The sequence below is a fragment of the Pongo abelii genome, chromosome 10 (genome assembly GCF_028885655.2).
Source record: "Pongo abelii isolate AG06213 chromosome 10, NHGRI_mPonAbe1-v2.0_pri, whole genome shotgun sequence".
Lineage (NCBI taxonomy): Eukaryota > Metazoa > Chordata > Mammalia > Primates > Hominidae > Pongo > Pongo abelii.
The window spans coordinates 69,223,668-69,243,456 of NC_071995.2; the positions used below are offsets into that span (position 1 = coordinate 69,223,668).

The window sequence follows — 19,789 nt, forward strand, 5'->3', positions numbered from 1 at the left end:
TTGGAAAAAACTACTTTAAAGTTCATATGGAACCAAAAAAGAGCCCGCATCGCCAAGTCAATCCTAAGCCAGAAGAACAAAGCTGGAGGCATCACACTACCTGACTTCAAACTATACTACAAGCCTACAGTAACCAAAACAGCATGGTACTGGCACCAAAACAGAGATATAGATCAATGGAACAGAACAGAGCCCTCAGAAATAACGCCGCATATCTACAACTATCTGATCTTTGACAAACCTGAGAAAAACAAGAAATGGGGAAAGGATTCCCTATTTAATAAATGGTGCTGGGAAAACTGGCTAGCCATATGTAGAAAGCTGAAACTGGATCCCTTCCTTACACCTTATATAAAAATTAATTCAAGATGGATTAAAGACTTAAACGTTAGACCTAAAACCATAAAAACCCTAGAAGAAAACCTAGGCATTACCATTCAGGACATAGGCATGGGCAAGGACTTCATGTCTAAAACACCAAAAGCAATGGCAACAAAAGCCAAAATTGACAAATGGGATCTAACTAAACTAAAGAGCTTCTGCACAGCAAAAGAAACTAACATCAGAGTGAACAGGCAACCTACAAAATGGGAGAAAATTTTCGCAACCTACTCATCTGACAAAGGGCTAATATCCAGAATCTACAATGAACTCAAACAAATTTACAAGAAAAAAACAAACAATCCCATCAAAAAGTGGGCAAAGGATATGAACAGACACTTCTCAAAAGAAGACATTTATGTAGCCAAAAGACACATGAAAAAATGCTCATCATCACTGGCCATCAGAGAAATGCAAATCAAAACCACAATGAGATACCATCTCACACCAGTTAGAATGGCGATCATTAAAAAGTCAGGAAACAACAGGTGCTGGAGAGGATGTGGAGAAATAGGAACACTTTTACACTGTTGGTGGGACTGTAAACTAGTTCAACCATTGTGGAAGTCAGTGTGGCGATTCCTCAGGGATCTAGAACTAGAAATACCATTTGACCCAGCCATCCCATTACTGGGTATATACCCAAAGTACTATAAATCATGCTGCTATAAAGACACATGCACACGTATGTTTATTGTGGCACTATTCACAATAGCAAAGACTTGGAACCAACCCAAATGTCCAACAATGATAGACTGGATTAAGAAAATGTGGCACATATACACCATGGAATACTATGCAGCCATAAAAAATGATGAGTTCATGTCCTTTGTAGGGACATGGATGAAATTGGAAATCATCATTCTCAGTAAACTATCACAAGGACAAAAAACCAAACACCGCATGTTCTCACTCATAGATGGGAATTGAACAATGAGAACACAAGGACACAGGAAGGGGAACATTACACTCTGGGGACTGTTGTGGGGTGGGGGGAGGGGGGAGGGATAGCATTAGGTGATATACCTAATTCTAAATGACGAGTTAATGGGTACAGCACACCAGCATGGCACATGTATACATATGTAACTAACCTGCACATTGTGCACATGTACCCTAAAACTTAAAGTATAATAATAAAAAAAAATTCTGAATAGCAGCCTTGAACCCCAGATCTTCCCTCTGACATAGCCTACACAAATAAGAAGGAACCAGAAAAACAATTCTGGTAATATGATAAAACAAGGTTATTTAACGCCCCCAAAAATCACACTAGCTCACCAGCAATGGATCCAAACTAAGAAGACATCCCTGATTTACCTGAAAAAGAATTCAGAAGGTCGATTATTAAGCTAATCAAGGAGACACCAGAGAAAGGTAAAGTCCAATTTAAGGAAATAAAAAAAAATGATACAAGATATGAGAGAAGAAATCTTCAGTGAAATAGATAGCATAAATTTAAAAAAACATAACTTCAGGAAATAAGGAACACACTTAGAGAAATGCAAAATGTACTGGAAAGTCTCAGCAATAGAATCGAACAAGAAGAGGAAAGAACTTCACAGCTTGAAGACAAGGCTTTTGAATTGACCTAATCCAACAAAGATAAAGAAAAAATAATTTAAAAAAAAATGAACAAAGCCTCCAAGAAGTTTGGGATTATGTTAAATGACCAAACCTAAGAATAATTGGTGTTTCTGAGGAAGAAGAGAAATCTAAAAGCTTGGAAAACATATTTGGGGGAATAATCAAGGAAAACTTCCCTAGCCTTGCTAGCAACCTAGACATCCAAATACAAGAAGCTCAAAGAACACCCAGGAAATTCATCACAAAAAGACCATCACCTAGGCACATTGTCTTCAGGTTATATCTAAAGTCAAGATGAAGGAAAGAATCTCAAGAGCTGTGAGGCAAAAGTACCAGGTAACCTAAAAGGAAAACTTATCAGATTAACAGCAGATTTCTCAGCAGAAACCCTACAATCAAGAAGGGATTGGGGAGTCTATCTTCAGCCTCTTTAAACAAAACAATTATCAGCCAAGAATTTTGTATCCAGTGAAATAAGCTCCATAAATGAAGGAAAGATACAGTATTCTTTCCTTTAAACAAATGCTGAGAGAATTTGCCACTACCAACCCAGCACAATAAGCACTGTTAAAAAGGAGTTCTAAATGTTGAAACAAATCCTGGAAACACGTCAAAACAAAACCTCTTTAAATAATAAATCTCACAGAACCTATAAAACAAAAATGTAATTTAAAAAAAGTTATACGGGCAAAAAATCATATGCATGAATGGAATAGTACTTCACATCTCAATACTAATGTGGAATGTAAGTGGCGTTAATGCTCCACTTAAAAGATACAGAATTGCAGAATGGGTAAGAATTCATCCACCAAGTATCTGCTGCCTTCAAGAGACTCACCTAACATAAGACTCACATAAACTGAAGGTAAAGGGGTAGAAAAGGAGATTCCATGCAAATGGACACCAGAAGCAAGCACTCCGGGATAGCTATTCTTCTATCAGAAAAATCAAACTTTAAAGCAATAGCAGTTCAAACAGACAAAGAGGGTCATTATATAATGATAAAAGGCCTTGTCAAACAGGAAAATATCACAATCCTAAATAGATATGCACCTAACACTGGAGCTCCAAAATTTATAAAACAATTACTACTAGACCTAAGAAATGAGATAAACAGCAACACAATAATAGTGGGGCACTTCAATACTCCACTGACAGCACTAGACAGGTCATCAAGACAGAAAGTCAACAACAACAACAACGAAAAAAACAGTGAATTTAAACTCTACCCTAAAACAAGTGTTATATCAAGTGCTTGCTCAGGCCACAGTGGAATAAAATTGGAAACCAACTCCAAAAGGAACCTTCAAAACCACGCAAACAAATGAAAATTAAATAACCTCCTCCTGAATGATCATTGGGTCAACAATGAAATCAAGATGGAAATTTAAAAATCCTTTGAACTGAACAATAATGCAACCTATCAAAACCTCTGGGATATGGCAAAGATGGTGATAACAGGAAAGTTCATAGCCTTAAATGCCTTTACCAAATAGTCTGAAAGAGCACAAATGGACAATCTAATGTCACACCTCAAGGAACTAGAAAACAAGAACAAGATAAACCCAAACCCAGCAGAAGAAAGGAAATAATCAAGATCAGAGTATAACTAAATGAAATTGAAACAAAAAAGATACAAAAGATAAATGAAACAAAAAGCTGGTTCCCAGTACAGATGGGTGTGGCTCCTCCCAGGTTCCTTGGTAAATGGGGCTGGATTTAGTACCATGGCTATATGCAGCTGGAGCTAGTCCATAATAAGTTGGTGTCACTTTTGGTCTGTAGCCAGGACTATGTTCAGGAAGCCTGCCACTGTGGTCCAGGCCTGCCTTCTCAAAGCGGCTCTCCTTGGTCTTGGGCTTAACTTGGGTTTTGCAACCTCACACCTGAATCTCAAAGTTCTCACAATGGCATATTTGTCCATGAATGGCTTCCAGGTAACTGGGTGGGAGAACATGAGCTGGGAACCTCCTATTTTGCTATCTTGCTGACCTGAATTCTTAACAACACTGTAACAATGACATTCAACATTCTATGGGAAAGTGTCCTCCCACTCAGAATTCAATATACAACCACACTACAATTAAGTGTGATGATAGATTGTACATGGTGATATAGACCACACATGACAATGATAGACATACAAGGAGTCAAAATATTTACACGCATACATTCTCTTTGCAGCCTTTCATGAGAAATTACTTAAAGGGATATTGTGCCAAATGAGGGTGTAGTAACAGGAAGCAAATCATAACTCACTTGCTTTTGAATCCCCTACTTCTCTTCTTTCGTGGTCTCGTCACAGGTCTTTCTTGGTCTATACTTCATACTTTTATTGTTGACATCCTTCCTGAATACTTTAGGGTTTGAATATGAGTGTGGTGTGACTTCACATGCCAGGAACTATTTATATATTATCTTATCATATCTGACAACACCATCATGAGTTATACATTATTATCCCCGTTTCACGGAAAAGGAAATTGAGATTCAGAGGGGCTAAGGGACACGCCCTTCTTTGAACGGCTTGACACTGCCAGGCCTGAGAGTGAGTGAAAAAAAATGCAACCACAGAATCATCTTTTTAACAGAGCTGTAAGTTCTGCAGCTGGGAATAACAGTATGTATGGATGTATTCCCCCTCTCAGTTGCTTTTCAGTATATGACCCAAAGGTGATGGAGATATGTAAATGTTTTTATTAATTTTAAAAATCATCTTTTTGACAGCATCCATTTAGGAATATGGGAGATATATAATACATATGATACATATGCATGATATTATTATATATATGATGTAGTTGCATTAGAGTAATATATGTTTGGGAAATCCTATATTTATAAGATTATACAAGAACACACAAAAAATGCATTCTAATCCCCATGTGGTTTAAATGTAGCAATTGAGAGTTTTATAAACACAGCTAATTATTTTTTATGATACAGGAACAGTCCAAGGATGTTCACTGCACATAAATATAAGATCATGCAACAATTATTCCTTCATAGGGCTTGTGTTGTACAACTCAAGGTTTAACAATCCCATATGGATGCTGCAAACAGATGTGCCTGGTCCTTTTAAAAGACAAAGGCATTTCCCTGAACGACTTCATTTATTTCCTGCTAAAGCAGTCATGCTAATCATGAGTTCCCCTTGCCTTGCAATATTCAAAGGACAGTCTCTTCTCACGATGAACCAGGAAGCAATATGTTGTATGGAAAATTCGCCTGATCAAATTATCCTAACCTTGAGATGTTTTTAAAGTAGAATCTGTGTGAAAACTGCCTGTCGGCATTCCTCCAAAAAGTTTCCTGAGAAATTTCCACCACCTGAACTGTTTAATCATGACTTTTACTTTCTTTGCATCTTATTTTTTGGCCACTGAAAGGACCTTTGTTTATTTCAGCTGTAGCAAACAGAAGGATTGGCATAACACTGGGGCATTTTAATAATAAACCACGTCCTCCAGAGTCAGCAAATGATAATTTATTTCTGTTTCTTTAAATATCTTGGGTTTTTTTTAGAGCAATTTTAAGTTCATAGTAAAATTGAGAAGTACTGATTTCCCATATACTCCCTCCCCCCATGCATGCATAACCTCCCTGACTGAAGTGGTATGTTTGTTACAATTGATGAACCTACACTGATACATCATTGCCAACCAAAGACAACAGTCTACATTAGGGTTCACTCTTGGTATTGTACATTCTATGAATTTGGACAAATATATACTCACATGTATTCACCATTATAATATCATATAGTTTCAGCGCCCTAAAAATCCTCTGTTCTCCATTGTTGTTCATTTCTTTTAAAAATCATATAAAGTCAAATTTTCCTTTTAAGGAACCCAGATGTATTAAGGAAATCAAAAATAGAGTATTTGTGTGCATGCTATATGCACCATCTTCAGAGAGTTTTGCCTACTTTACAGACTTTTTTCTTTCTACAAGGAAGATTCTAGAAATTGTCTAAGTTTATTTTGTTAGAAAGTAAATAAGAACAAATTTGCACACAGATGCCAGCTAAACCCACAGCAGACTTTAAAATACAAAACAGTTCCACATTTGTAATTATGCAAAACATCACAAATATGAGACCGTTACACCCAAGGGAAACACACAAATTTAAAAATCTCATCACTTTCATGAATTTCAGACTTGCACTCTTCTTCCATTTCATGCTACATCATGTGTTACTGTTTCATCAAAGTAAACAGTTTGTTTCATTTAAAATTTCTTCAATGAGCTTAGTGAGAACAGCTGCAATGCAGTTCGCTCCCCTCTCATTGATACTACTGAGTATTCTATCTTGTTCTGTTTCCACTCTAAACTTGATTAACCATATTTGCAAAACTCTGCTTAGCTACCTGTCTCCATAACTAATTGTTGTTTCCCCCAGGTGAGTAGAAGAGTGGATAAACAACATCCGTATACTTTTTATAGGAAGAACAAATAAGCTACTAATTACAAAGGAGGGAAGGAGGGAAGGAAGGAAGAGAGGGAGGGAGGGAGGGAGGGAGGGAGGGAGGGGAGGGGGGCAGAGGAAAGGAAAAGAACTTTACCCGGATCGTTTTTTTTCCTTATTTGGCATGACCCATCAACATAGTAGTTATATTGTCATTAGCATAAATCAGTTACTCTGTGACAGCAGTCAAGGCAGAGGCAGGAAGTATCTATTAATATTTGTCTCCCCTGGCTTTAGTATATAAACTATAGTGATGAATCTTATAGATGTTACTAATCATGACATTATCTGGCCAAGGAGTACATACTCCCCAAGCTGGAAGGGATAAAGCACCCCATTCCCTGACCCCTTGCTGACATCATTTTAATAATTGACTTCACTACACTATGTTTCAAACTGGTTACAATTCAACAAACTTTTTCTGCAAGAAACAAAGATGTATGGACAAAAGTCAAAGAATGATTAAATAACACATTTAAGCTATAATATAAATGCACTCTGCTTTAATAGACTAATCAGATGCTCATCCATACATTGCACATAGAATTACCATTAATGAAGTAGAACTGCCAAGACTGAATCCTGGAAATCAATGAAAGGAAATGCCAACACTAAACTTACACACAGTTTGGATGTACAGAATTAATCCCCTAATTCTCTTTAATTTCACACATCTGGTACTCTTTATTCCCGTGAATTTCCATATACAAAGAATTACTAAAGACTAAACTTTGCATTGTTCTCTAAAACAATATGGTTTCTTTGGAGTTGCCTAAGATGCAACTTTGCAAACATGCCTCTTCGTTAGGGTAACATGTTAAGAAGAGTAGAAATTCATCACCTCTAAAAGATATGGTTATAAAAATCTAGCAATGCAAAAACTTCAGTGTCAAAAGCCATTAACTGTAATACACACTGCCAAACCACTGGTAGCAAACTATATACACATGACACCCTTGATCAGAGGTATGTTACCACCTAAACACATCTTATGTTGTAAAAGGGTCCTTTCTCTTGAAAAAAAATTCTGTATAGAACAGAAATGTACGCATTTGGGATCCACTAATTATGAATGGAAATCTAGGGGCAATAGATGCATTCAATATTAATTCCAAGCTTCATCTAATAATAACCCTGTCCTCCCAAGTGAAAGAGATGAAAAAAGTTCCTCCAAGATCCTGTTAATTTTACTGCCTACTGATGAAAAAAGGGAATACATTAGATCCAATTTAATTAGCTAAATGCCCTTACTTAGTTTTTCCAGGAAAATGAGTAAAAAGAGCCCCTATCTGAAATCTGTAAGACTATTCTTCATAACATCATATGCATGGCAGTTTCATTACCAAGAAGCAAAATAATGAAATGAGGTATTGGGATACCTGGTGTCTAGTCGTAATTTTGCCATTCAGTAGCTATGTGATAAGAAACTTGTTTAATTTCTCTGGGTTTTCATTTGTTTACATTTTGCTAATGGATGGGAATTATATCTGTCTGTCTTGCTTTATTCTGTCTTTCATTATTTATAATGGTTTCTAAACTCAGTTACTAAACTGTATAAAGGGCAGAAAAATTATATTATAGAACTAATAATGTTATCAACTTCCATTACATTTATTTCTATTTCTATTCCATTATTTCCTTAAGGTCACTGGTGACACACAACCATTACTAAGCAACATAGACAGCTTGGCAGGAGCACAGGCAAATGTGAGCCAGATTGTCCAGTATGAATATCTACTGATGCAATTAATCAAGCTGGCAGACCTTCCTGGGGAAACAAGTGCCTACATTGAGAAAATGCCATGTATGTGTTTAACAGTGATTTCCAGGCAGCTCTCCTGGTTGATATCAGATGAGTGACTAAATTAGGGTTAAGCAAACTTTTTCTGTAAAAGTCCAGATAACAAATACTTTAGGCTTTGCAGGTCTTTGTCACAGCAACTCAACATAGCCACTGTAGTACAAAAGCAGCTATAGACAATACATAAATGAATAAGCAATGAATAAAGTAAATTAATAAGCAATGAATAAAGTGTTCCAATAAAACTTTATTTGTGGTCACTGATATTTGAATTTCATATACTTTTCACACGTCATGAAATATTCTGCTTCTTTTTATATTTTCCGACTTTAAAAAATATAAAAACCATTCTTAGCCATTGGGCATACAAAAGCAAGCATTAGCCTTGATTTAGCCCAAGGGCCTTAGTTTGCCAATCCTTAGATGAATATTAAGAAATTATAGAGATTATTTATGTGCAATCTGTTGAGATTTCTGCTTGGGTTATACTGCTTGATTATTAATTGTTCTCAGCACTGATTACCCTTTGTAATGCAAGATGATTTGATCTGTGGATTGGGGACACTGCGTGAAGTGAATACATGAGAGAGAAAGGAAATCTCCCCTGTGGCACTGAGGGAAAGAGACAAGCAGTGGAGTGCATTGAGTCCTAAACCAGGTGGCAGGTGCTCTGATACACAGAACCACCATGAGACTAGAGGCAAGATAAAGGCATGAGCCCAAACACAATCAAGGTAATGCCACACCATCTGCAAATGAAACACATCATTCTCTCATCTTACAGAGCTTATCTAATACATCAACTGTCACTGCTTTCCAAACTGGCTTGACAGGTTTTGGGGGCTCCCTGACTACGGCCAATAGTAACATTCTAACATGAACACTCTGTCTTGTCTCTAACACCCTTTGGAAATTGCAAATACTTCTCAAAGAAGTAACTCTGTAAGTCACCAATGTTAGTTTTGACCAGGTTGTTTTACTTGGTGCTTGGAGCAAACAGGAACAGCAGGTAGAGGTGGAAGGTGATCCGTCATTCAGGGAGGAGAAAGAAGGTCAAAAACAGGAAGGAGGCACCTAAGCTTTGTCAGTTTCAGAGTTTAAGCTAACTGGATTCCTACCATTCATTGTACAGTATTTACTGGGCTCCTGCTGAATTCAAAGTGTTTGGCAAGTGGAGCCTTTACCTTCACTATGCTTACAAACATGTAAACATGGCTAACAAGGCATTCTTTCGTGTTCCTAACAGCTAACATCAAATAAAGTCAATTGTACTCTAGTAAGAAAACGAAAGTTAATTAATAATTTCTGAAGTATACATTTTCATTCAAAGCAACCCATAATGAAACCTGCAGTATAATGATATACTTAGCTGAGTGCCTAACAGATGATTTTTCTACATTTGTAACCAGAATACCTTGGTTATTCAATACTAATATAATGGTTGTAATGGTTCATCAATCTTGTACAAGGAAAATACATAAGAGGAATAATCCCAATCTTAGTTTGGCAGGAATTCCTACTATTTGCTTCACTAATATTTTGTAGTAGGAATAAAGCTTAACACATTCTCTGTGGAACACTCAACTCATTAAAATACACAACAATTACCATGTTGCCACTAACAGTGGAAAGACAGATCAGTCGGAAATGCCTAAAAATTTAGGGTAACACCAGGTATGAAATAAGCTTTAGAGTCAGATAGGCCCAGATATGAGTCCCAGCTCAGTGGTCAAAGAACAGTGAGACCTTGGGCAAATGATGTCCACTTCCCAAACCTCAGTTTCCTCATCTGCAAAACAAGGGTAGGAATTCTTACCCATAGGTGGTTGTGAGCATTCCATGACAGGCTGTCTATATGAGTGCTTAGGACAGTGTCTAGCACAGAGAAGGCTTCCAATCAATGTCAATTCTTCTTAAGAGACTATATTATGCTATGTTCTATAGGAAAACCTTGAAAATAGGACTAGAACTCATAGTCACTGGCTTTTGGGTTAACAGAGGTTATATAGCAATCCTCTTTCCCCTGCTTCAAGTAAGCAGGCCTAGAGAAACAAATTCAGGGACTTTTTTTTTTTTTTGTAACTGAGGACCTAGCAATGATTCTGTCTATATTTGAATACTGTCACTTACTATAGCTATTTGATCTTGCAAGTATAAAAAATAAAACCCTTTTTATGCCTCAGTCTTATCTTTAAAACCAAAATAATAGTAGTATCTAACTCTTAGACCCTTAGGGTTATTGTGTAGAAATATTTATATATCCACATATATATAGCTTGGTAACAATAATAATTCTAAGTATGTGTTAGCAATTATGATTAACTTTGACATGCTGGACATTAATAATAAGTATATATAAAAAATATAATGATGCTAAAAGATTGAGAAGGTATAGGGGAGTCAGCCCGGTATATAAAGAAAGATTTATTCACTTAAGATTTATTCACTTAAGAAATCATTATTAAGTATTGCCATGTGCCAGAGCGTGTGTGTGTGTGTGTGTGTGTGTGCCCTTCAAGGTTAGGGAATACACATATAATATACACCTATAAAGTTATTTGCTTAGCTTTTGAATTTTAAATAACTGTTATAAAGTTACACTATTTATAGTACAAATAAAGACAACTTTTGCCTCTTTCTCTTAAAATCTGAAGGCAGAGAAAAACAACTGAGTTTATTGAGTCATGTTTTCTTAGTCATAGTACCATCATAGATATGTTCCTTTAGTTGTTAGTTCTGTAGGAGTCCTCCCTCTTCCATGTCTCACCTTAGCTTTGGATGGAGGTTGTACCATCCCATTCTCACTGTGTCATATAGGATGTAGCTCATTGAAGAAGTCCCTATACTTGGAAACTGCACTTAAATGTACCTTCTATAAAGGATCTAAAGTTCCATATAAGACAATGGGTAGCTATAGGCCAAGAGGAAACTGAAATAATTATTAAAAACCCAAACCTAACATACAGACTCAGGTTTCGGAAGTGTAAGCTCCAGTTTATAGTAAATAATGAAAGCAGATTGCCTTAAAGAAGCTGTCACTTTCATTATTGTTTTTCAGGGCTGGGGAGTGGTAAGGTGGACTTGTAATATGTTTTATTCAAGTCATCACTTAAGACTTAAAATATCTTTTTGCTAAAGATGACTAATAAAAAATGAAATATGAAAGCTAATATTTGGATGCCAGGTGTGGTGGCTCACACCTGTAATCCCAGCAATTTGGGAGGCCGAGGCAGGAAGATCACTTGAGGCCAAGAGTTCAAGACCAGCCTGAGAAACATAGCGAGAGCCTATCTCTACAAAAAGTTTAAAAATTAGCCAGGGGTGGTGGCGCACGCCTGTAATCCCAGCTACTCTGGAGGCTGAAGTAATAAAACAGCTTGAGCTCAGGAGTTTGAGGTTTTAGTGGGCCATGATTAAAGCACTGCATTCCAGCCTGGGCAACAGAGTGAGACCCTGTCTCTTAAAAACAGAAACAATAACAAAAACCTAAGTTTCGGAGTCAAGGTGGCAATTGATCAAAGTGGCACTATAGTGATTCAATCTGTGCACTCACTTGATTACAGCAGCTGTGCTCCCTCTCATTACTTTCCAGATGAAGTCCAGAGCTGTCTTAGACTTCTTTGGATGTGAGGCTCAGGGGACAGTGAAAGCTACCTACCTAGGGTTCCCCTGCTTGAAGAACCCTTCATCCTAACTTGCCCTGTGGTAGCAGCAGAAGCAGAAGATCCTAGCTCTCCCAGATCACAGACACTCACTTTCTGGTGACCTGCACAGCCACTTCCCAGAGGACTGATCCTTTCCTTCACCACATGACTCCACGATGCTTCTTGAGCCCACTTTCTCCCTTAGGCTAAAGGAAGCTTTCCTAGATTGTAGTTTGAAACTGTCAACACATAAAAGAACTAATTACATGCTTCCATCAGGAAAACACTTTCTACTTTCTCACAGTTATAGGAGGTAAACTAAGTAAATATTTTCTGCAGAATAAAGGAGTTTTGTTTCTTTGTCTTTCTTGCAAATAACACATTCTCTGCAAAGAAGAAAAAAACAGTCATCTCTAGAGAAGCTCTCTCTGTTTAGACATTTGCTCACAGCAATTAAAAGGGGCCTCTGGCTGACCAGGAAGAATCCAACTTGGGAAAATTACAAACCACATATTAACTACAGTGGCGTCACAGTGCATTTTGGCATCCTTGTTTCAAAAGCAAAAAGCAAAAAGCCACTCTTTTTGTTTTTTTGCTTTTGTTTTTCTTTGAAAAGCTTGCATTAATTCAGGAGGGTAACTTAATATCCATGACATCCTAACAGTGAGAGAAAACAGTAGAGAATCTTTTCCTAAACTCCCAACAGAAATCAGATTGTGAATATGTGCTTACGTGCAAAGGACTTCATCTGGAAAGTAATGAGAGGGAGCACAGCTGCTGTAAGCAAGTGAGTGCATAGATTGAATTGAATTCACCATAGTAATTAGTCTAAACTAGTACAGAGGAAGGACTAGAAAGAAGCAGGAGGCAAAGACTAAGGTCAGCATTAAGAGGCTCTATTTCTCTGGAACAGAAAAAGTCAGAACAAATCCCAGAGACATTTCAGAATAGAACCTCCAATATGCAGTTGTCATTCTGATGTAGGCCACGGTTGTGAGGAAGGGGATGGGCACGTGATGAAAGCCTTATTGATCCTATTACTCAGTCCTGGAACTTGCAGGGAGAAGAATGATGGGCCTTCTTGAGTATATTCTCAAGAAGTAGCTCATATTCAAGGGTAGGTAAGCTGTGATGAAAGAGAGGAAATAAGGCAATACATCTGAAACATTCTGTGTTCACATCTTAAGTCAGATGGAGGAGGTGGTTAAAGCAAGGCCCCTTTTGTTATGTGCGGGACCCCTCACCAACCAATGCCCAGGCTCTGCCGCAACTTGGCACTGTCTCTCAACTGATTTTCACTGCTATCTGAACCTGTCTATCTCTCTTTTAAGGACATATTAATTTATCATCATAAAAAACAATTATCCACCTATGGTCATAGTGCTGACTTTTGGGGGAAAAGCTACAAGGCCCACTGATAGGATTAGGAGCAACCCAACTCAGTGAGTCAGGCAGATACAGATGATGTTTCAGAAGAGAAATTCCAACAAGAAGGAGCTTAATTCCCATGGTTTGGCAAAAGGCAGCAAACAAAATGATCCTCATATTTTCTTGATTCGATGAGGCCATGAATTGTGAAATGTGCCATATTAATATCAGCTTTTCAGGATAGCAGAGTGAAGGGGAGGGAGCCACCCAATTAAAAATATACATCATTTGTAACATATTTTCTAATTTCAGAAATATTTTTAAAAATATGCATCTTAGAATGAGAAAATAAAGTACAGTTGACCCATGAATAAAGCAGGTTTGAACTGTGTGGTTTCACCTATTCACTGATGTTTTTTTCAATAATACATTGGAAAATTTTTTAGAGATATGTGACAATTTGAAAAAAACAGCCAACTGTATAGCCTAGAAATACTGAAAAATTAAGAAAAAGATATGTTGTGAATGTATAAAATGTCTATTTTATCATTAAATACTATAAAATATATACAAATTTTTTAAAGTTAAAATTTATCAAAACTTACACAAACACAGACCTTACACAGGGTCTGTGTGTCATTTGCAGTTTAGAGAAATGTAAACAAATGTAAAGATGCAGTATTAACTCACAGTTGCATAAAATTAACTGTAGTACATACTGCACAACCGTAATAATTTCATAGCCACCTCCCATTGCTACTGGGGTGAACTCAAGTGTTGCAAGCATTGGCTTAAAATGCAGAGTGACCTTGAGCAGTGCATCTCTCCAGTAAACTGTATATTGCAGTAAAAAGTGATCTCTTGCAGTTCTCACATATTTTTCATCGTTTAGTACAGTATCTTAAATCTTGAATAACAACACCATGGTTCCCATATGTAGTGCCACTAGTGATGCTGGAAGTGTTCCCAAGAAGTGGAAAACAATCATGGCATTACAAGAAAAAGCTGAATTTCTTGATATGTACCATAGAGTGAGGTCTGCAGCTGCAGTCGCCCTCCATTTCAGACAGATAATTCATCTTGTAAACAGATAGCATAAACTCACAATTGATAAATACAGTACATTACTATAAACGTATTATTTTAAATAATTTTCTTAACATTTTCTTCTCTTTATCTTACTTTATTGTAAGAATATAGTATATAATACATATAACATACAGAACATGTGTTACTCTATTATTTATGTATGTATCGGTAAGGCTTCCAGTCAACGGTAGGCTATTAGTGGTTAAGTTTTTGGAAACTCAAAAGGTATATGCAAATTTTTGACTGCATGAGGTAACAGTGTCCCTAATCTCCTCTTTGTTCAAGGGTCAACTGTAATTACATCCACAAAATAAAAGATTAAGTACAATAGCCAAGGGAAATTGGGTTCATTCTCTCATTTATTACTTTTCCTATATGCCAGGCTCATGCTGTGTTCTGGAATTACAAAGCTGAACAAAGCAAAAAATCCCTCAGCCTGAGGTGAAGACAGACCTGTAAACAAATTTAAAAGGGATCTCTGAGAGACAGTGCAACTCAGTGGTTCAAAACCTGACTGGCTATGTTCAGGTTCTAGGTGTGCCATTTATTAGCTGGGCTTCAGGGTGTTACTAAACCTGTATGGTCCTGTTTCATCAGCTATAAAATGAAGGGGTAATAACTGTACTTATCCTTGTAAAGCAGTAGGAAGAATTAAATTAGTTAATGTATGTAAAATGCTTAATGGTTTTGGACACATAATAAAAGTTGTCTCAATATTGCTATGTAAAGGATGCAATAGAATTAGAGCCTATAACTGTGCATGGAAAGAGTCCAGGGAAGGCCTCGCCAAAGAGGTATGAAGAAGGACTGAAGGAATAGGAATTCATTAGGCAGATGAGAGAGAGAAAGATTTTATTGTCGGGATGCCATGAGAAAGCATGTCACATTTTAGGAACCTAAAAGAGAAGACGGGATCCAGCAAATGAGACAAACTAGATAAAGTTACTTTGGATCATGAGATGATTTTGTATCAGAGTAGTTTGGATATAGACAACAAAACCAAATTCTTGCCAACTTAAGCCAAAGAGTAGAGGAACAAGGAAAAGATGCTTTATGAAAAGGAAGTGGATGGCATACAGAAGCAAAGAAAACATTGAATGAGCATGTTTTTGAAAAAATCAAGGATAGTTAAAGGAATTTAGATAAAACAGTAATCCCCCCTTTACCCTTGAGAGATAGATCCATCCGAAGACCCCAGGTGGATGACTAATACCATGGCTAGTGCCAAACACTATTTATGCTATGTTTATTCTTATACATGCATACCTATATTAAGGTTTATATAGATATATACACATATTTTTTTTTCAAGACAGCAGATTGAAGGCATTGTTAGCATACCTCTCCCACTTGGAAAGACAAAATAGTATGGAGAGATTCACACTGTGAATTTTTTCCAAGAAGCAACACAGGAACTTAACAGGAAAACTGAAAGAAACCACACATGTTTGAAAGAAGCAGTGGGCTGCAGCCTACACCATGAGCCGGTCAAAAAACTATGAGTCCTGAGAGTACGACAGGGGAATAAACTGCCTCTGGGATATACATTCCCATCAAAGAACCTGGCAATCCAGGCCATGGGGAGGCCTTAACCCTGCCCAGCATAGGAGCTAATTTAGTGAGCGGTGAGGAGTATACGAGGAGTGGCATTGGGACATGCTTTGCACGCACTCCCAGTCTCTAGTGGGGATGGAGGGAAGCCATTCCTGATCCTACCTCATAAGTAATCTCCCAGAAATTGGTTAGGTAGCATAGGTGGTAGTCACAGGTTGAGAGAAACTCTCAACTGAGATTCACAATATTATCTCAGGTGGGGAGAAACTTCCTTGGCCAGAACTGAAGGGCAAGTGAGAAGTATGCTACAGCCACAAATGCAAAAGCTGGGTGGCAGACCAAGAGGTGCATGGCCTGAAAGCCCCAGTTGCTGTCTCCCTAGGGAGGATTTATGGCATGGGGCACTTTTGGGTTCTGAGCACACACTGCCTGGAACCTAGCTAGCTGCTGCTGGTAGAATGCTGCTGGAGTAAGAACTGCCTTGCTACATGTGTGGGAGCTAACCAGGAGGTTCTGAGTCTGTCCATAGGACCTGTTCATTACTACTATACCTGGCATTTGAGAAAGTAAACATGTTAAGGCTATTTATAACCACGGAATTTTGCAAAGTCTATGTCACTCCTCTGCCACCTCATCACAGCTGGTGCTATTACACACTGCTAGGAGACTTGAGGACAGGTCATTATTACTGGTCTTGCTAGAGATTTAGATATCCAAACAGAAGAAGCTCAAAGAACTCCTGGGAGATAAATTGCTAAAAGGATATCACCAGGGTATATATTCATCAGGCTATCTAAAATCAACATGAAAGAAAGAATTCTAAGAGCAGTGAGACAAAAGCATCATGTAGCCTATAAAGGAAAACTTATCCGACTAACAGCAGAATTCTCAGCAGAAACCTTACAAGGCAGAAGGGCTTGGGGTCCTATCTTTAGCCTCATTAAACAGAATTACTAAAAGCCTGAAATTTTGTATCCAGCAAAACTAAGTTTTACAAATGAAGAAATAAGATCTTTTTCAGAGAAGCAAATGCTGAGGAAATTTGTCACTACCAGACCACTTCTATTAGAAATGCTGAAAGGAGTTCTAAATCTTGAAATAAAAGGTCAATATTCACCACAATGGAACTTCTTGAAAGCATCAAACCCATACGGCCTAGAAAACAATAACAAAATGAAACAAAAAACAACAACAAAGTATCTAGGTAACAATGAACGTAATGACTGGCACAGTACCTTGCATCTCAATATTAATGTTGAACATAAATGGTCTAAATGCTCCACTTAATAGATACAGATTGGTAAAATGGATTAAAAAATCACAAGCCAAATATCTGCTATCTTCAAGAGACTCACCTAACACATAAGGATTCTTATATATTCAAGGTAAATGAGAGGAAAAGATACTCCATCCAAATAGAAACCAAAGCAAGGAGGAGTCGCTTATTTTAAAGCAATAATAGTAAAAAAACAAAAAACAAAAAACAAAAAAAAGAAGCAAAGAAAGTTATTACATTACATAATGATAGAATGATTCATGCAACAAGAAGATATTACACCAAAATACATATGCATCTAATTCTGGAGATCCCAAATTACCACTAGATCTGAGAAAAGAGATAGAGAGCAACACAATAATAGTGGGGGACTTCAGCATTCACTGACAGCACTAGAAAGATTATCCAGGCAGAAAGTCAGCAAAGAAACAATGAACTTAAACTTCACTCTAGAACAAATGGATGTAACAGATATTTACAGAACATTCTATCCAAGGACTGCAAAATATACATTCTTCTCATCAGTATATAAAACATTCTCCAAGATAGAGCATACAATAGGACACAAAACAAGTCTTAATAAATTTTTAAAATTGAAATCATACCAATATGATTTTATGGAAGCTGCAAAAAAATAAAATATTATACCAAGGAATATACTTAACCAAGAAAATGAAAGACTGCTACAAGGAGAACTACAAAACACTGCTGAAAGAAATCGTAGATAACAGAAAAAAATGGAAATACATCCCATGCTTATGGAGTAGAAAGAAAAATATCATGCAAATGACCATACTATGCAAAGCACTCTGTAGATTCAATGGAATTCCTATCAAACTACCAACATCATTTTTCAGAGAACTAGAAAAAACAACCACGAAATTCATATGGAATCAAAGAAGAGCCCAAATAACCAAAACAATCCTAAGCAAAAAGAACAAATCTGGAGGCATCACATTACCTGACTTCAAATTATATCACAAGACTACAGTTACCAAAACAGCATGGTACTGGTATAAAGTAGATACATAGACCAATGGAACAGAACAGAGAACCAGAAATAAAGCCAAATACTTACAACCAACTGTTCATCAACAAAGCATATAAAATATAAATTGGGGAAAGGACACTCTATTTAATAAATGGTTCTGGAAAACTGGATAGCCACATGTAGAAAAATGAAACTCGATTCCTATATTTTACCATATTAAAAAAATCAACTGAAGATGGATTGTAGACTTAAATCTATGACCTAAAAACATAAGAATTCTAGAATACAACCTAGGAAAAACTCTTCTTGGCATTGGCCTGTTAAAGCAAACTAAATATGGCCTTAGAAGGACTCTGTATTTCTATATCTGAGCCCTTGTGGATGAACTGCAACCTAGCTTTTAATAGACAAGACTGAAAATCTAACTTAGGAGTATGTGCCTGTAACAATAGCTGAGTCTTGGCCAATCCTAGCAGCTGTACTTTAACCATTCATATGCTGCTGAGTGTTGAAATAAGGCAAACACCGAGCTATAATCAATCCAGCCATTCTGTAGCTCACTTCTGATTTCTGTACATCATTTCCTTTTTTTTAGTCTATAAATCTTCTTCCACCACGTGGCTGCACTGGAGTCTCTGTGAATCTGCTGTGATTCTGGAGCTGCCCAATTCACCAATTGTTCATTGCTCAATTAAATTCCTTTAAATTTAATTTGGCCAAAGTTTTTCTTTAATCAGATGGTGTCAGAAGCAGGATCTGAAGTAGAGCTTCTAGTGACCCCCAGGAGCACTGAGTGAACAAGCAAGGTACCTGCAGGACCCACTTGTGTCCACTGATGTCTCAGAGTGGCTGGGGATCATGAGTAAGTGCTCTCTCGGATTTCAGAGCCACATATTTGTGTTTTGAGCTATTGGAGTTTCTTTGAGCAAATTTCTGATCCAAACTGGGTTTGAAAGTTGTGATAGCAACTGGGCTGGGTCCAGGAATGGATTTGATCTGGGAATTAACTGGCTTGGACCCAGTTAGAGACCTCTTACATCTGACTGGGTCGGAAAGGAACTGGCAGTTAGCAGTAATATTGCAGGAGTCACAGAATACGGCTTTTGAAAAAGCCGTAGGACACAGGGATTTTTGTGTCCTACCTCTTTGTTTCATTTTTCTTGCATGCTTAAGTAGGAAAAATTATTGGCTAAGTTAATCAGGAGAACCTAAGAGTAAAGCCAATATTTTAGGTAAAATGGGATCCTTAATCTCTTGAAAACTGAGTTTCTTCTGGTCTGTACGTCAGGTCTGGGATGCAGCGAAGTCTTACAGAAATGGTAAAATCTTACTAAAGATAACTTACAGTGGAACATTCTGAATGAATTACAATGCATTGAAGTACATTTAAAAATGAGGGCTCTTGGTAAAGTCCCCTTTGGCTAAGAACCGGTTTGGCCCTATGGGATGTTAACTGTTACTCTCTTTGGATTAATCTGCCTTACACTCTTTGCTGATGGCTAACGGTGACAGGATTAGGCATGTACAGGATTACAGGACATGGGGAACTTTTTCCTTCCTAAAAGGGGAAACTTGAAAGCTGATGGGACTGCTGGAAAAGATCCTGTCACAACCAACAAGCAGCCACCTG

General features: G+C 37.3%; 1 protein-coding gene across 38 annotated transcripts in view; it reads right to left on the reverse strand.

Annotated features, from left to right (window-relative positions):
• The window catches only part of TSPAN8 (tetraspanin 8), a 293,681-nt gene that overhangs the window by 67,032 nt on the left and 206,860 nt on the right, over positions 1-19,789 (reverse strand). The window contains exons 9-10 of one of the 38 annotated variants that reach the window (XR_010135625.1): positions 4,228-4,325; positions 1,663-1,701 (exon numbers count right to left, since the gene is read on the reverse strand). The exons of 36 other annotated variants lie outside the window; for them this stretch is intronic. The gene's annotated coding sequence lies outside the window, so the exon portion shown is untranslated. Of the gene's footprint in view, positions 1-1,662; positions 1,702-4,227; positions 4,326-19,789 lie in introns of those variants that run through there. One more of the 38 variants, XR_010135626.1, reaches the window with a different exon arrangement.